The sequence below is a fragment of the Moschus berezovskii genome, chromosome 4 (genome assembly GCF_049115385.1).
Source record: "Moschus berezovskii isolate FMDL1 chromosome 4, NW_MosBer_1.0, whole genome shotgun sequence".
NCBI classification, from domain to species: Eukaryota; Metazoa; Chordata; class Mammalia; order Artiodactyla; family Moschidae; genus Moschus; species Moschus berezovskii.
The window spans coordinates 45,859,096-45,876,692 of NC_142463.1; positions in this window are offsets into that span (position 1 = coordinate 45,859,096).

Sequence of the window (17,597 nt, forward strand, 5' to 3'; positions counted from 1 at the left end):
ATCTTTTTGACATTGGCTATGGCAATGGTTTCTTGGAAAAAACACCAAAATCACAGATAGCAAAAGCAAAAATAGATTAGTGGGATTACATGAAACTGAAAAGCTTCACCACAGTGAGGGAAACAATCAAGAAAATGAAAGGCAACATACGGAATGGAACAATGTATTTTCAAACCATACATTTTATAGAGGATTAGTGTCCAAAAAGTATAAGGACCTTCTACAACTCAATAGCAAGAAACAAATAATCCCAATTTTTAAATGTACAAAGGAACTAAATAGACATTTCTCTAAAGAAAGCAAACAAATGGCCAAAAAGTACTTGAAAAAGTGCTCAACATCACTTTCCATCAGCTGAAAGCCAAAACCAAAATAAGATATCACCCCTCACCTGTTGGAATGGCTAATATTTAAGAGAGAAAAAAAAAGTTAAGCGTTGAGAGATACATAGAAAAGAGAACCCTTGGACACTGTTAGTGAGAATGTAATTTGGAGCAGTTACTACAAAAACAGTATGGAAATTTCTCAAAAATTATAAATAGAACTAACCTGTGGTTGAGCAATCCCACTTCTGAGTATTAAATACCCAGTGGAACTGGTATAAGGATTTCAAAGAGATATCTATATTTCCAAGTTCATTGCAGCATTATTCTCATTCAGCATTATTCTTGGCATTGTTATTATTTACAAGATGTGGAAGAAACCTGAATATTCATGGTTGGATGAATAAATAAATAAAAGGTGATATATGCATACAGTTTTATATTATTCAGCATTTAAAAAGAAGGAAATCCTGTCATTTACGAAAACATGGACAAATCCAGAGGAAATTATGCTGAGTGATATAAGCCCAAAACAAAAAACCAAATATTACATGATACCACTAATATGAGGATCAGAAATAGACTCTTAGAGGCAGAGAGCATAGTGGTAGTTTTCGTAGGCTTGAGGTAAAGCAGAACAGGGAGTAATATCCAAAATGTAGAAAAATTTAGTTACAGAAAAGGAATAAGTCCTAGAGGTCTGTTATACAGCATAACCCCATAAAAGAAGACCAATTTTTTCCACGTTTAGAAGAGATTTAAAGCAATTTTTAACCAAAATATTGGTAAGATTTTTGCATACATACAGGAGCTTATCTTAAAATTAATATGGCAGGGTACACACTCCAGCTAATCCATTATTAACAAAGTATAATAAAGTGGGTCAAATCACTCTGATATTAAGGCCTATTATATATATAGTTACACTGATAAGAACAATGTTGTATTAGTTGAGGAATAGACACCTAGATCTATAGAACACAGAGAAAAATCTAAAAATAGGCACATACAAATACAGCAAATTGATTTTTTTATGAAAGTGCAAATGCAATTCAATGGATGATGATGGGGAAGTTTATTTACATCCAGAGATACACATATTTTCTTAATTATGCTCTTGATTAGTAAAGAAAATGTCCTACAGAAGAATGGATAAATAAAATGAGGTATGTATATACGAAATACTACTCAGCCATAAAAAGGAATGAAGTTGTGTCATTTTCAGACACATGGATGGACCTAGAAAGTGTGATGCAGAGTGAAGTAAGTCATAAAGAGAAAAATATTGTATATTAATGCATATATGTGGAATCTAGAAAAATGGTACAGATGATCTTATTTGAAAGGCAGAAATAGAGACACAGATGTAGAGATCAAAAGTATGGATCCCAAGGGGATAGGGTGGGGTGGGATGAATTGGGAGATTGGGATTGACATGTATATATTATTGATACTACTCTGAAAGATTCCCTGGAATAGGATATGGCAACCCATTCCGGTATTCTTGCCTGGAAAATTCCAGGGACAGAGGAGCCTAGCAGGCTACTGGGTCACAAAAAGTTGGACATGACTGAGCGACTGAGCGCACACACACACACACACACACACACACACACATAAAATAGATAACTAATGAGAACATACTGTATAGCACAGGAAATTCTCTTCAATGCTCTGTTGTGACCTAAACAGGAAGGAAATTTTTTAAAAATGTGGATATATGTATATGTATGGTTGATTAACTTTGCTATGCAGCAGAAACTAACACAACATTGTAAAGCAACTATACTCCAGTAAAAATTAACTTTAAAATGTCTGACCATGCACCACAGAGATTTGTGTACTCATTTCATTGTTTATACATTAAATGTGTTCTTATATACTTATTATGAAAAACATATGCAAGTCACACACAATTTTAAAATATAAAATAATGATAAATATAATGAGGGATTTAAAATTTTTATTTCCTCACCACAATGGATCATCTTTTATACACACTTAGGATGCAAAAATTTGCAATTTGATGATAACCTTTGTAAATGAAGAGAAGATTATTTAAAGGATTTTTTCCTTTTGCTTTAGTATCCCTTTGGGGTTCACTTTTTTTGGCCCTTAAATCATTGCCCTGAAATATTACGAAGGACTAAATAATATAGGTGATAGTCTCACAGTGTTAGTCGGAATATATCATGATTCTCTAGAGAATTGTTTCTATATTATTAATAGTGGAAACTTCACCAGTTTCTTGAGGCAAAAGAAATGTGAAGAATCTTGGGTGCATTCATTATTTTTAAAATGTGTGTGATAAGTACAGTAGGGCTGAGTGCAGAAAACTAAAAAGTAGTTTTTAATTCTCTTAACCAATCTCCCCTTATACTATCATCATTATATCTCTATGCAAAATATTTAGTGATTGAGAACTGTAAGTTGTTCACGGAATACATACATGTATATCTAAATATTCAGTACCACTCAAAGATGATGAGGACTTACTGAACTAAATATGTTTATCATAAAATAGTTATGTCTTCTGTTTATTTTTTCTATGGCTTATGAAACAGTTCAGAACAAATAAATCTAGGAGGGTTTATTAAGACAGGACAGTGCTGCATTATATTTCTTCTTATGGGACCCACAGATATATTTTGGTAAGTAAATATTAGAAATAATGTTTTGTTCATAGGACACAATAGTCAACAGCAAACATTCTAAATGCACAATGAAAAACACTGTGAAGGAGGACTTCCAACAAATATGGTGTAATTTTTAGAACAAGTATATGTTCACAAATAATTTAACAGCAACAAAAAAATAATTAATAATTTAACAGCAACAAAAAAAGTCCAAATAAAGATTAAAAAATACTATTTACTTCAAAACCAGAGAGGTCAACCTCCTACCAAAGATTCTGGTGAAAACTTATCAGATGCAAAACAGTTCTGGGCCAACTTTAGGAAGGATGCTGGTAACTAATGTATATTACAATTGTATTAGGTATAAGTGAGAATATTCTACTGGGATGTCTAGGTTCTGATAGATAAAAGCTAAAAATAAAAGGAGGTGGCTTGGTGGTAAAATGAAAAATACATACTTTCTCAAGTCATCAGTATAGGCAGGGCTAGAACAGTCATCATCTAACCTGGCCTTTTCATAAGAAAAAAGAAGAGCTAGAAAAAACTATATGGAGGTAAATAATATTTGGGCTACTCTATAAACTGTTTTAGCAATTATGTGGCATCTAACATAAATTTTCAGCAAGATAAATGATCAACTCAAAATAGAAAGAAGCTGAATTGTAAGAAAACTTACCATCAATGGAACAAAACGTTGTTGTTTAGTTGCTAAGTAATTTCCAACTCTTTTGCGACCCCATGGACCGTAGACCGTCATGTGATTTCCCAGGAAAGAAAACTGGAATGGATTTCCATTCCCTTCTCCAGATCTTCCCCATCCAGAGATTGAATCTGCATCTACTGCATTGTCATGTGGATTCTTTACCTCCGAGCCACCAGGGAAGCCCGGGTCAAAATATATTCTTAGTCTAATGAAAAATATCTGGTGGGGAAAAATAAGAAGATAACTTGGACTGCATTGCTCAGAGTCCCAGCTCTTTGGGCCCCATTCAGCAACCATGGTCCTAAACACTGAATTTGTAACATTAGTTTCTAGCATCATCAGGAAAACCTCACCTAATGCTAGTTAAATATACATCAGCCCTAAAAGTCATGCTTACTGCATTCCCACATGTCATTTTCTCCATAGAAATGAGAAAATGTTTAACAGCATCCTATGTATGTCTTTGTGGCTCTCCTAGAGAGCTGGCTGGTTGTATTATTAACCTTTACATGTCCAGGGCCAAAAATAGTGCTTGATACAAAGCATAGACTCCATAAATATATACGCATTGACTGCACAGATGAACATAAAGTCGAGGAGGACATTCTACTTATAGCACTCTGTGACATATGGACTTAAATAGAACTTACCCTACTTAAAACATAAGTAAACAGAGGAAATAGGACTTCAGCAAAATTTGACAAAAGATAAAACAGGGAAATACTTATACAATTAGACACATGGAGGGAAACATAACTCTTATGAAATAGAAGTTATGACAATAAATTAAATGAACCAGATAGTAACAGAATAGGGAAATAAATTAAAAAGAAAAGTAAATATGGAGTAAAGCTTACAAACAAGCCCAGAAAAGAAAGAATTCAGTTTACTTTTCAGAAGATCAAATCAGTGGCATGGGCCAGAGATTTCAGAAAATTACACATATTACACAGAAAAGCAGTTGTAAAAAATGTAATTGTTGTTGTTCGGTTGCTTAGTTGTATTGAATTCTTTGCAATCCCATGGACTGCAGCACACCAGGTTTTTCTGTCTTCCATTGTCTCTTGGAGTTTGCTCAGATTAATGTTCATTGAGTTGGTGATGCTATATAACTATCTCATCCTCTGCTGCCCTCTTCTCTTTTTGCCTTCAATCTTTCCCAGCATCAGGGTCTTTTCCAATGAGCTGGCTCTTCAAATTAGGTTACCAGAGTATTGGAGCCTCAGTTTCAGCACTAGTCCTTCCAATGAGTATTCGAAAAGGTAATAAAAGGGAGAAAAAAACTATCCAACACAAGGATTATTGTTATGCCTAGTGAGGAAGGCTGAGCTAGTAAACAAGAAAAAAATTCAAATATAATTAAAAGAAAATTCTCTTGAAATGAAATAAATCTGCATCTCCAAAGTATTCACTGAGATCTGCTTGTTAGAAAAATACTAACAAGCAAGCAAAAAAAAAAAAAGAAAAAAGCAAGGATTGACAATCATAAATTCTATTTGTCACAGATTTTATACTTAGCTTCCTTAAGAAGTTTTCAGCTAAAAGAACTAGATCTCCTATAAAGGAAAACAACGAAACGAATATGTTTTCCTGCAAATTCTCTTTGGCAACTAACCTGTTGACAGTGGGGCAGTGGCCAAAGCTGAGGGATGAGTACAGATCAAAATTGCAGACCATCATTCATACGTGTTAACAATAAAAAGACATTTTCAAGTACATCACCCATGTATCATTTTAAATTTTTTGTTTGAAGTGATCAAGTCAAATGAAAGATTAATCAAAGAATTTTCATAGCAAAATTATGAAAATAAATGACTGATAAAATGTTAATTTAAGAAATGTTACATATATTTTAACCATAAAGTGTTTACATAATTACATAATTATTTGCATAATTACATTTCAATTCAGAGGTAAATACAAATGTGTGTGTATGTGTGTCTGTGCTCAGTCGCTCAGTCATGTCCAACTCGTTGTGACCCCATGGACTGTAGCCCACCAGGCTCCTCTGTCCATGAAATTTTCCAGGCAAGAATACTAGAGTGGGTTGCCGTTTCTTACTCCAGGGGATCTTCCTGACTCAGGGATTTAGCCCTCATCTCTTGTGTCTTCTGCATTGGCAGGGGAATGCTTCACCACTGCACCGCATGGAAAGCCCTAAATATGAGTATCTATCACAGTTGTGGCTGTAAAATAGAATGTAAATGTAATTTACCCTTCTTCTTAAACCAGCTAGAGGAGTTTCTGTTATAGAAGTGAAAATTTTTATGTAGGCATATATAATCCTGATGTCAGGGAATAGCAATCTTACCTACTGATCTCCACTGATCACCATGTATATGGTTACACCTAGTCTTGGATCTCACTCTGCACTAGCATCAACTACTGTTATCTGGTGTCACTTTAGCTCTTGTTCCATGTTCCACAGACTCTACTTCCTCTGCCTTTGCCCTCTCAATATCTTTGCACCTCCAGGATTGCTGATGGTAAAGCAGGTAAGGGTAGGAGTTCTAAATGTTTAGATATTTGCCTTCACCTATTAGACGTTGTCTTCAGATTATTGGTCTAGACACATTTCTCCCCATTAGTGGGTATCTATAAGAAGTTGGAGGCTCTCTGGATTTGGAAGTATGAAGTCAAATCTCTGGTGTACTGTATAAGTACATTTTGGGAGGTCTCTGAAAGAAAGTTATCTTTCTTAAATATACATGTGCCCACATACACATATGCATGCACATCAGAGTTTTTGATCTGCAGAAGGTAATGTAGAAATAGCAACTTCTTAGGAATTTGCCAGTTAAAGAGCACCAGGCTTCTCACCTCTGAGCTTCCTCTTTCTATGGTTCTGCATCAGTGGTAAAGAATCCAACTGCCATTGCAGGAGATGCAGAGATGCAGGTTCAATCCCTGGATCAGGAAGATTCTGTGGAGTAGGAAATGGCAACACACTCCAGTGTCCTTGCCTGGAAAATCCCATGGACAGAGCAGCCTGGCAAGCTACAGTCCATGGGGCCACAAAGAATCAGACAGGACAACATGCACACAATCATGGTTTAGGTCTCCATGCTTTTCTCTTTAGTAATAAATCAGTTTATGAAAACAAGGACAACCTTTCTTTTTAACTAAAGTCAAATTTGTTGGGCTTTCAAACCACTGTCCCAATCTTTAGCTTAAATCATGGAAGCAACCTAGATGTCCATCTGCAGACGAATGGATAAGAAAGCTTTGGTACATATACACAATGGAGTATTATTCAGCCATTAAAAAGAATACATTTGAATCAGTTCTAATGAGGTGGATGAAACTGGAGCCTATTATACAGAGTGAAGTAAGCCAGAAAGAAAAACACCAATACAGTATACTAACACATATATATGGAATTTAGAAAGATGCAAATGATAACCCTGTATACGAGACAGCAAAAGAGACACAGATGTATAGAACAGTCTTTGGGACTCTATGAGAGAGGGTGAGGGTGGGATGATTTGGGAGAATGGCATTGAAACACGTATGTTGTCATATGTGAAACGAATCACTAGTTCAGGGTCAATGCATGTTATAGGATGCTCGGGGCTGGCATGCGGGGATGACCCAGAGGGAGGATAAAGGGAGGAGGGAGGTGGGAGGGCGGTTCAGGAGGGGGAACTTATGTAAACCCGGGACAAATTCATATCAATGTATGGCAAAACCAACCAATATAATATTGTAAAATAATTTGCCTCCAATAAAAAATAAATTAATTACCTAAAAAAAAAAATCTTTCTTTTGAAACTCAAAACTGAGCAATGAATTTTTTTGTTCTAGTCATTACCTGCCTTTGCTCTAATTTCCAGTATTTCTCCTTTTCCAATTACACATTGGAAATACTCATACATATTACTTCTTTTGTTTATTAATATTTTCGTTGAGTTTGGTGTCTCTTTCATGGTGTCAGTTTTCTTGAACAGTCAGAATTCTTGCTTATCTTCTCATATTTGTCTTGATATCCTCTCTTTGCCTGTGGTGCTTGTTATGGAACACTGGCAAGGGGTGGCCTTAACTTTGGAGTTTAGGTACCAAATCAGTTGGGTTTGACAAACCAGTTGGATGTCAAACTCTGATTTAGGTTATTTGCTAATGTAGGTACACTGTTTACCATATTTCAATGTACACTTTTACTCCTTTAAAAGTGAAATGAAAGTGCTAGTCACTCAGTTATGTCCGACTCTTGGTGATCCCGTGAACTGTAGTCTATCAGTCTCCTCTGTCCATGGAATTCTTCAGGAAAGAATACTGGAGTGGGTAGCCATGCCTTCTCCAGGGGATCTTTCCAATCTAGGGATCAGAACCCAGGTCTCCTGAATTGCAGACAGATTCTTTACCATCTGAGCCACCACTTCTTTAGAACTGTGGGCAAATACTCCAACTACTCATTATTCAGTCAACTGTAAGAAACACAAGGGACAATCTCTCAGCTGCTCCAAATGCAGCTCACCAGGAAATGACCCTAACATTCTCCTTCCTTCCAATTCTACCTTTGTTCTCCAAGCTCAGTTTCCCAAAATCACCCCCATCACCTGAGGATCCTTTCCCTGATATTCCCTAATTTCTATCTCAGCAGTTTATCAAGATTTCTGCTATAGTATCCTTGCTGATTGCTTATCAGCAGAGTAAAGAATTAAAGTGAAAAAGGATAAGGGAAGAAGTGGTTCTGGGAGAGGTAGCATTTCAATAGAGAGCTGAGCAAAATGAGTCATATTATTTTATATAATATTAAATAACATAATAGATCTGTGAGACTAGTATCCCAGGCAGTGAGAATAGCAAGTTTGAAGACCCTGAGAGAAAATTACTTGTACCCTGTTCAAGGAATTCAGTGGTACTGGAGGGTAGCATGCTGGTGGAACTGAGAGAAGAAAAATCATCACTATGTCATGGTAAGAATAAACACACACATTAAAAAGCAATCAAAATAGAATAAGATGAACACACAAGAAGGGTCCTATCAGAATGCGAGAGATTAAATCTCATCTGATGAATCAAGCAAGATTCGGTGAAAGACTTTACAGGAAAGGGCTTATTTCTTGTTTAGGAAGCAGTGTGAGCTTGTTTGTTGGCCCTGCCATGTGACTTCAGCAAAGGAGCCATCACTGGTGAAGTTCTGCTCTTGTCTGAGTAGTATAAGATGTCTCACCACTATGTTGATATTGCAGCTAGCAGAGGAAAAGGAAGGTAAAGGGCATTCTCTCTTCCTAATAAGGATGAGACTTGAAAATCACACACATCACTTACACTTCATTCCACTGGTCAGACTTTTAGTCATGTGGGCTACTTAGCTGCAAATTAAAGTTTGGAGTATAATATTTATTGTGAGTTGCATTCTACCTGGCTAAAATGTATTTCTCTGGAGCAGGGAAAATTCACTGTGAGAGAAAATGAGAAATATATACCATACTTTCTAAAAAGAAAATATTCATAATTTTAATAACAAAAATATATCAACTATAGCACAGTTAAGTCTCTACTGATTTATAAATTTCAATTCTACTAACCATCTAAACAAACACATTCATCGTTGAGTGGTGCTAACTCCACCTTTCAGTATATTTAATTTAGGTATTATATGGAACACTCTTTGACTTGTTCAATTACTTGACTAATAGATTGTAGCATGAATTAAGTAGACACTCTACATCCAGACACAAATACTTTATAGGCTACCAGTCAGATTCCAAATTATATTAAATAAAATTTTTATTACTTTAGTCTCCATCACCTTCATGGATTTTTATATTCCCATTTATAAGGGTCTATGCTGTTTCAGATTTGATGGATATGCATAGAATATGAAGCAATCTATATTTATGTTCCTTGCAAAGGCCAGAAGCTGACTAAACACATCGAGAAACTGCTCCTGTCGAAAGGTAGTTGTGCACGTCATGAATACATTATTGCTGCTGCAGCATCTGCAAAGCATTTGGCACAAAATGCTGCAGACTTTCAGTAGAATACAGCAAATTGTAAATACATACTACTCCTCAATCCAAGAGGAAACTATTACATATTTTTTCATGAAAGTATGGTCCTCAAATTAGTATGTAATGTACTGCAATAAAAACACAAAAACGAAGTAATATTTATTAAAACTATGGTGACTTTTTAAATTAATGGGACATTAATTTCAATAATTCTATACAAATGCTGTTCTGCAAAATATTTTACCCTGTATTATCAATGACACCGAAATATTGATTTTGAATGAAACTTAAATGTCATTCTTGACTTAATAAAATAGTAGTTTTGTGACTAGAATATCATCCACAAACACTATAAATGCATATGGAATAAACAATTTCTAGTTTGCAAAATGGCTAAAATACTGTTGTATTACTTGCATTGTCTGTATAATAATGAATCAGTTCAGTTCAGTTCAGTCCCGCAGTCGTGCCCGACTCTTTGCGACCCCATGAATCACAGCACATCAGGCTTCCCTGTCCATCACCAACTCCCGGAGTTCACTCAAACTCATGTCCATTGAGTCGGTGATGCCATCCAGCCATCTCATTCTCTGTTGTCCCAGTCTCTTCCCACCCCCAATCCCTCCCAGCATCAGAATCTTTTCCAGTGAGTCAACTCGTCGCAAGTTTCAGCTTTAACATCAGTCCTTCCAATGAACACCCAGGATTGATCTCCTTTAGAATGGACTGGTTGGATCTCCTTGCAGTCCAAGGGACTCTCAAGAGTCTTCTCCAACACCACAGTTCAAAAGCATCAATTCTTCGGTGATCAGCTTTCTTCACAGTCCAACTCTCACATCCATACATGACCACTGGAAAAACCATAGCCTTGACTAGACATACCTTTGCTGGCAAAGCAATGTCTCTGCTTTTTAATATGCTACCTAGGTTGGTCATGACTTTCCTTCCAAGGAGTAAGCGTCTTTTAATTTCATGGCTGCAATCACCATCTGCAGTGATTTTGGAACCCTCAAAAAGAAAGTCTGACACTGTTTCCACTCTTTCCCCATCTATTTGCCATGAAGTGATGGGACCAGATGCCATGATCTTCATTTTCTGAATGTTGAGCTTCAAGCCAAACTTTTCACTCTCCTCTTTCACTTTCATCAAGAGGTTTTTGAGTTCCTCTTCACTTTCTGCCATAAGGGTGGTGTCATCTGCATATCTGAGGTTATTGATATTTCTCCCGGCAATCTCGATTCCAGCTTGTGCTTCTTCCAGCCCAGCGTTCCTCATGATGTACTCTGCATATAAGTTAAATAAGCAGTCTGACAATATACAAACTTGACGTACTCCTTTTCCTATTTGGAACCAGTCTGTTGTTCCATGTCCAGTTCTAACTGTTGCTTCCTGACCTGCATACAGGTTTCTCAAGAGGCAGGGCAGATGGTCTGGGATTCCCATCTCTTTCAGAATTTTCCACAGTTTATCGTGATCCACACACTCAAAGGCTTTGGCATAGTCAATGAAGCAGAAATAGATGTTTTTCTGGAACTCTCTTGCTTTCTCCATGATCCAGTGGATGTTGGCTATTTGATCTCTGGTTCCTCTGCCTTTTCTAAAACCTGCTTGAACATCTGGAAGTTCACGGTTCACATATTGCTGAAGCCTGGCTTGCAGAATTTTGAGCATGACTTTACTAGCGTGTGAGATGAGTGCAATTGTGCGGTAGTTTGAACATTCTTTGGCATTGCCTTTCTTTGGGATTGGAATGAAGACTGACTTTTTCCAGTCCTGTGGCCACTGCTGAGTTTTCCAAATTTTCTGGCAGTCATAGTTAAACAATAGAATGAAGGAAGCAGACTTTTTAACTATCAGGCAAGTTTTCATTATTTTTTAAATAAAAACCTTATAGTATGAAAATGTGAAAAGTGAAAGTGTTAGTCACTCTGTCTTGTCTGACTCTTTTCAACCCTATGGACTGTAGTCCGCCAGTCTCCTCTGTCCATGGAATTCTCCAGGGTAGAACACTGGAGTGGGTTGCCATTCCCTTCTCCAGGGATCTCCCCAACCCAGGGATCTAACACATGTCTCCTTCATTGCAGGCAGATTCTTTACCATCTGAACCACAAGGGAAGCCCCAAAGCATAGTAGTCAAGAGATAATCACAGTGAAAAATCACTTCTAATTTAAATCTCCTGATCAGTTTGGTTTGAAAAAAATAGTGAAAAACTATAATTTATATTATCAGAAATATAAAACATTGCATTGATAAAAAAAGAATTCTATAAAAATGAAACAGAAGAATGAATTCTTGAAAATAAGAAATATGATGGCTAACATATTTAAGAAAAATTCAAATTGTTAGAAATCGCATCATCTAGGAGGAAAATGGAAAGATAAATATATCAAAACTAGGGATGAAAGACAAAATTAAAGTCAATGTAAGGAAAATTAAAGTCAATTTGAATAACAGAAATTCTTGAAAAAATAGAGAAAGAGGAATATTACCAAAGAATTCCTTTAAAAAGATTTCCCACTACAAAGAACTTAATGTCATATTGATAAGAGCCACCAAGTACTCTACATATTGAATAAAAATTATCCATACCAACGCAGCATTACAAAATATCAGAACAATGTGAATAACAAGAATATTCTAAAAACCTTCCAACGGGAAAAACAAATCAGATATGAAGGAAAAAGAAGAAAACACGGCTTTGGGCTTCTCAAAAGCAACTTCAGCTACTAGAAAACAATCAGCAAATTTTTCAATACATTTAGAGAAAATTAATTCCAAACCAAAAAAAAAAAAAAAATTTGGCTGCATCACACAGCCTGTGGGATCTTAGTTACCCAATCAGTGATTGAACCCACACTCCCTTGCATTGTAACAGCAGAGTTTTAAACAGTGGACTGTCAGGGAAGTCCCAAGTTCCAAATTAAAATATTATATTTAATCAAATTCTCAATCATTTGTGAGGGCAAATGTTTATTAAAATATTTTTTAAAAATTACACCTCAAGCACCTTCTGAGGAGAACAAGGAATAATGTACCTCGGTAAAACAAGGATATAAACAAAGAAATAAAAATCTGAGCAGCATAGAAGACAAGCAAGGGGCATTTCTAAAGTAAAAGTGAAGGAAGTTCCCTGAGTGACAGTTATTCATCAGAGAAAGAAATCTGCTCTATTGGAGAAGGAAAAAAAAAAAAAAAATATATATATATATATATATGAAGAAAAACTGGTAGGCAGAAAAGGAAGAGAAAAGAGATGAAAATAAAAGCATAGAAATGATAAATCATCTGGTCTTTGGCAGTATTTGTTAACATTACTGTAAATTTGGCTGGCCTGATAAGAGTATTTAGGGAAAAAATACAGCAATTGGAACACTAAGCAAAAGAATAAAAATGAGACATCAGCTTAGGTAAAATTAAATGTATGTTTTTTTAAAAGAAGTAGTTTCATAGTATATCACAGGGCTCAGTAATTTTCATAATCCTAGTAATGTAAATACTAATGCTTTTACCAAGAATTATGATACAATTATGATACTGGGAAGATAAGAGGAAGGATTGTTGAGTTCAGTTCAGTTCAGTCGCTCAGTCATGTCCGACTCTTTGCGACCCCATGAATCACAGCACGCCAGGCCTCCCTGTCCATCACCAACTCCCGGAGTTCACTCAAACTCACCTCCATCGAGTCAGTGATGCCATCCAGCCATCTCATTCTCTGTCGTCCCCTTCTCCTTCTGCCCCGAATCCCTCCCAGCATCAGAGTCTTTTCCAGTGAGTCAACTCGTCACATGAGGTGGCCAAGTATTGAAGTTTCAGCTTTAGCATCAGTCCTTCCAGTGAACACCCAGGATTGATCTCCTTTAGAATGGACTGGTTTGATCTCCTGCAGTCCAAGGGATTCTCAAGAGTCTTCTCCAACACCACAGCTCAAAAGCATCAATTCTTCAGTGCTCAGCTTTCTTCACAGTCCAACTCCTACATCCATACATGACCACTGGTAAAACCATAGCCTTGACTAGACGGACCTTGGTTGGCAAAGTAATGTCTCTGCTTTTTAATGTGCTGTCTAGGTCGGTCATAACTTTCCTTCCAAGGAGAAAGTGTCTTTTAATTTCATGGCTGCAATCACCATCCACAGTGATTTTGGAACCCAGAAAAATAAAATCAGCCACTGTTTCCACTGTTTCCCCATCTATATCCCATGAAGTGATGGGACCAGATGCCATGATCTTAGTTTTCTGAATGTTGAGTTTTAAGCCAACTTTTTCACTCTCCTCTTTCACTTTCATCAAGAGGCTTTTTAGTTCCTCTTCACTTTTTGCCATAAGGGTGGTGTCATCTGCATATCTCAGGTTATTGATACTTCTCCCGGCAATTTTGATTCCAGCTTGTGCTTCCTCCAGCCCAGCGTTTCTCATGATGTTCTCTGCATATATTAAACAAGCAGGGTGACAATATACAGCCTTGACATACCCCTTTGCAGTATTTGGAACCAGTCTGTTTTCCATATCCAGTTCTAACTGTTGCTTCCTTACCTGCATATAGGTTTCTCAAGAGGCAGGTCAGGTGGTCTGGGATTCCCATGTCTTTCAGAATTTTCCACAGTTTATTGTGATCCACACAGTCAAAGGCTTTGGCATAGTCAATAAGCAGAAATAGATGTTTTTCTGAAACTCTTTTGCTTTTTCGATGATCCAGCAGATGTTGGCAATTTGATCTCTGGTTCCTCTGTTTTTTCTAAAACCAGCTTGAACATCTGGATGCATGAGATACCAAATAAAAGGCGACATGAATAGTAGCTTATACTATGTAGATACTTGGTGTTTATTAACAAAACTAGAAGTCAATGTTTCCAAGTTTGTTTCTAGCAGTTCAACTTTGTTAAAATCCCACCTGTTTTTCAATGCTTCCCCTCAGCCAAATGAATCTTGCTGGCTTCTCCCCTCTGGCTTATTACCTCAAGGTCACAAGTGTCTAAATGAGGAAGTGAGGTGGATTTTCTCTGTCTCCTTTTTGTGTGTCTTTACTAGAAAGAAAAATATTTTCCAGAAATCTCCTCACAGCTGATTGCATTCCATTGGTCAAAACAGTAACTGACTAGGATGAATGGAATTGTTCAGCTTATGGTAGGCTTTAACAAACGTTGATTCTTCTATGTGGCCAGATACAATACATTGTTTCTTGAATAAAATTTTGGTTTTATTAGCAACAGGAAGAAATAAACAGCTGTTGGATAAGTCACTAATAAAATCTTCCAAAATAAAAGACTTAGTGTGCCTATTATATACATGACACTCTACAGTTTAAAAAAAGTACAATGCAATGATCTCTGACTACAAAACCTTACTTTTTGTAAATAATCCTGAATCAGATAGCTCATGGGGCTTCCCTGGTAGCCCAGCTGGTAAGGAACCCACCTGCAGTGCAGGAGACCCCAGTTCGATTCCTGGGTTGGGAAGATCCCCTCAAGAACGGTTAGGCTACCCACTCCAATACTCATGGGCTTCCCTGGTGGTTCAGATGGTAAAGAATCTGCCTGCAATGCAGGAGGCCTGGGTTCAATCCTGGGTTGGGAAGATTCACTGGAGGTGGGCACGGCAACCCACTCCAGTATTCTTGCCTGGTGAATCCCCACCGACACAGTCACATGGGGTCACAAATAGTCGGAAACAACTGAGCAACTAAGCACAGCACAGATAGTTCATGGATTCAATCAGATGTATCAAAATTAATGACCTGCAAGAAATGAAAAGCCTTCTAAAGAAAAGTCACAAATGAAAACTAAAATGCAGTCTTGACCTGTGAATAGTAATAGAGACAGTGGATTTCTGCACAGAAAAGCTCAACCATTTAGTTGGTGACAACATCTTTTATTGCTGCAATTCTTTAACCTTACTGGAGCTAGGTATACATACAGACACATTCTTTTTTAATAAGCAGTGGAATCAAGGTATTCTTATCTGACTTCTAGAAACCAATCCCTCCATCTTTCAGTTGCAGGCAGGCAAGAAAATATCTCAAAATGAAACTGCCTCTGTACCTGGAAACAGAACACATGTATACTTGATTAAAAGAGTGCTGATTATTAGGTCCTTTTCTGCTTTCCCTGTATTTCTACAGCTCTGCAGACAAATTAAATATGAATTCCCCTAATTCTCTCTTTCACACACATCTTTTTTAAAAGACAATTGTGCCCTTTTTATTTTTATATCTTAATATTTGACTTTCTCATTTGTTTCCATTTTTCCTTTTCTCAAATCAAATATGATTTTAAACATTGGGAGATTATTTACAGATACTCAGCACACATATTTACAATGGGAGTCTTTTCCAAGTTTACTAACTCAAAGAAAATAGGAAATAAAGGTAAATAAATATAACCACCAGAACCTCACTAGACAGGAAAGCAATGGATTGTATGTCTGATTTACTTACCCCTTTTCTGCAGATATTCGATGTTCTTTAATTGCTTCCCAATTCATTCTGCAGATGCTGTCAGGGCTTTGCCATAGTCCCCAACCCTTTGCTAATTTTCCCCATATAGTCCACTGTTGTTCTTTTCCTCCCAAGAGCTGACAGTTAACACCCTTGGATGAGGGTGTTTCACAGGCTGGCCTCTGTTTGCTGGAACCAGCACAAGGAAACGTGGAAGAATCCTTCTATCCATCCAGATCCAGTGGATCCCTCTAACCCATGGCTGCTCTGTACTGAAGTTCTAAAATTTCTGTTCTTCTGTCCACGACAAGGATAACACAGAAGTGATACTTGTACTGTTCATAGAGTTCTATGAGATTGAAGCAAAGTTTCCTTTTATGGAACTTTGCCCTTTTGCTTGTCTTTATTCTTCTGGTCCCACTTCCTAAATCCTCTAGCAGTCTGTATTTGTTTCCTGGGGTTGCCATAAAAAATACCACAACTGGGTGGAACTTGTCCCCCAGCTCCGGAGGTTAGAAGCTTGAGCTTAATATGTTGGCAGGATTACTTCCATTTGAAAGCTGTGAGAGAGAATCTGTTTCATCTTCTGACCTAGCTTCTAGTGGTATGCTGCCAATCTTTGTATTTGTTTGACTAACCTAATCTTTGCCTTCATGTTCACATGACCTTCTCCTTGCATTCATGGCTATGTCTAAGTTTCCCCTTTTTATAAAGAAACCAGTCATATTGGATTAAGAGCCCACCCTATTCCAGTATGACCTCATCTTAACTAATTACATATGCAATTATACATATAAAGACCTTATTTCCAAATAAAGTCATGTTCTCAGGTACTGGAAGTTAGGTTAGGATTTCAGCATCTTTTGGAAGGTAGAAGGAAATAGCAACCCACTCAAGTATTCTTGCCTGAGAAATCCCATGGACAGAGGAGCCTGGCAGGCTACAGTCCATAGGATTGCAGAGAGTCATACACAAATTAGCAACTAAACCATCTTTTCAGTTCAGTTCAGTTCAGTCGCTCAGTCGTGTCCAACTCTTTGCAACCCCATGAATCACAGCACGCCAGGCCTCCCTGTCCATCACCAACTCCTGGAGTTCACTCAAACCCACCTCCATTGAGTCAGTGATGCCATCCAGCCATCTCATTCTCTGTCGTCCCCTTCTCCTCCCATCCCCAATCCTTCCCAGCATCAGAGTCTTTTCCAGTGAGTCAACTCTTTGCATGAGGTGGCCAAAGTATTGGAGCTTCAGCTTTACCATCAGTCCTTCCAATGAACACCCAGGACTGATCTCCTTTAGAATGGACTGGTTGGATCTCCTTGCAGTCCAAGGGACCCTCAAGAGTCTTCTCCAACACCACAGTTCAAAAGCATCAACTCTTTGGCGATCAGCTTTCTTCACAGTCCAACTCTCACATCCATACATGACCACTGGAAAAACCATAGCCTTGACTAGATGGCAGGACACAATTCAACCCATAAGAAAAATTTTTCTAATAAATCACTTTCACATGAATTCTCATCTCAAGGTTTACTTCTGGCAAGC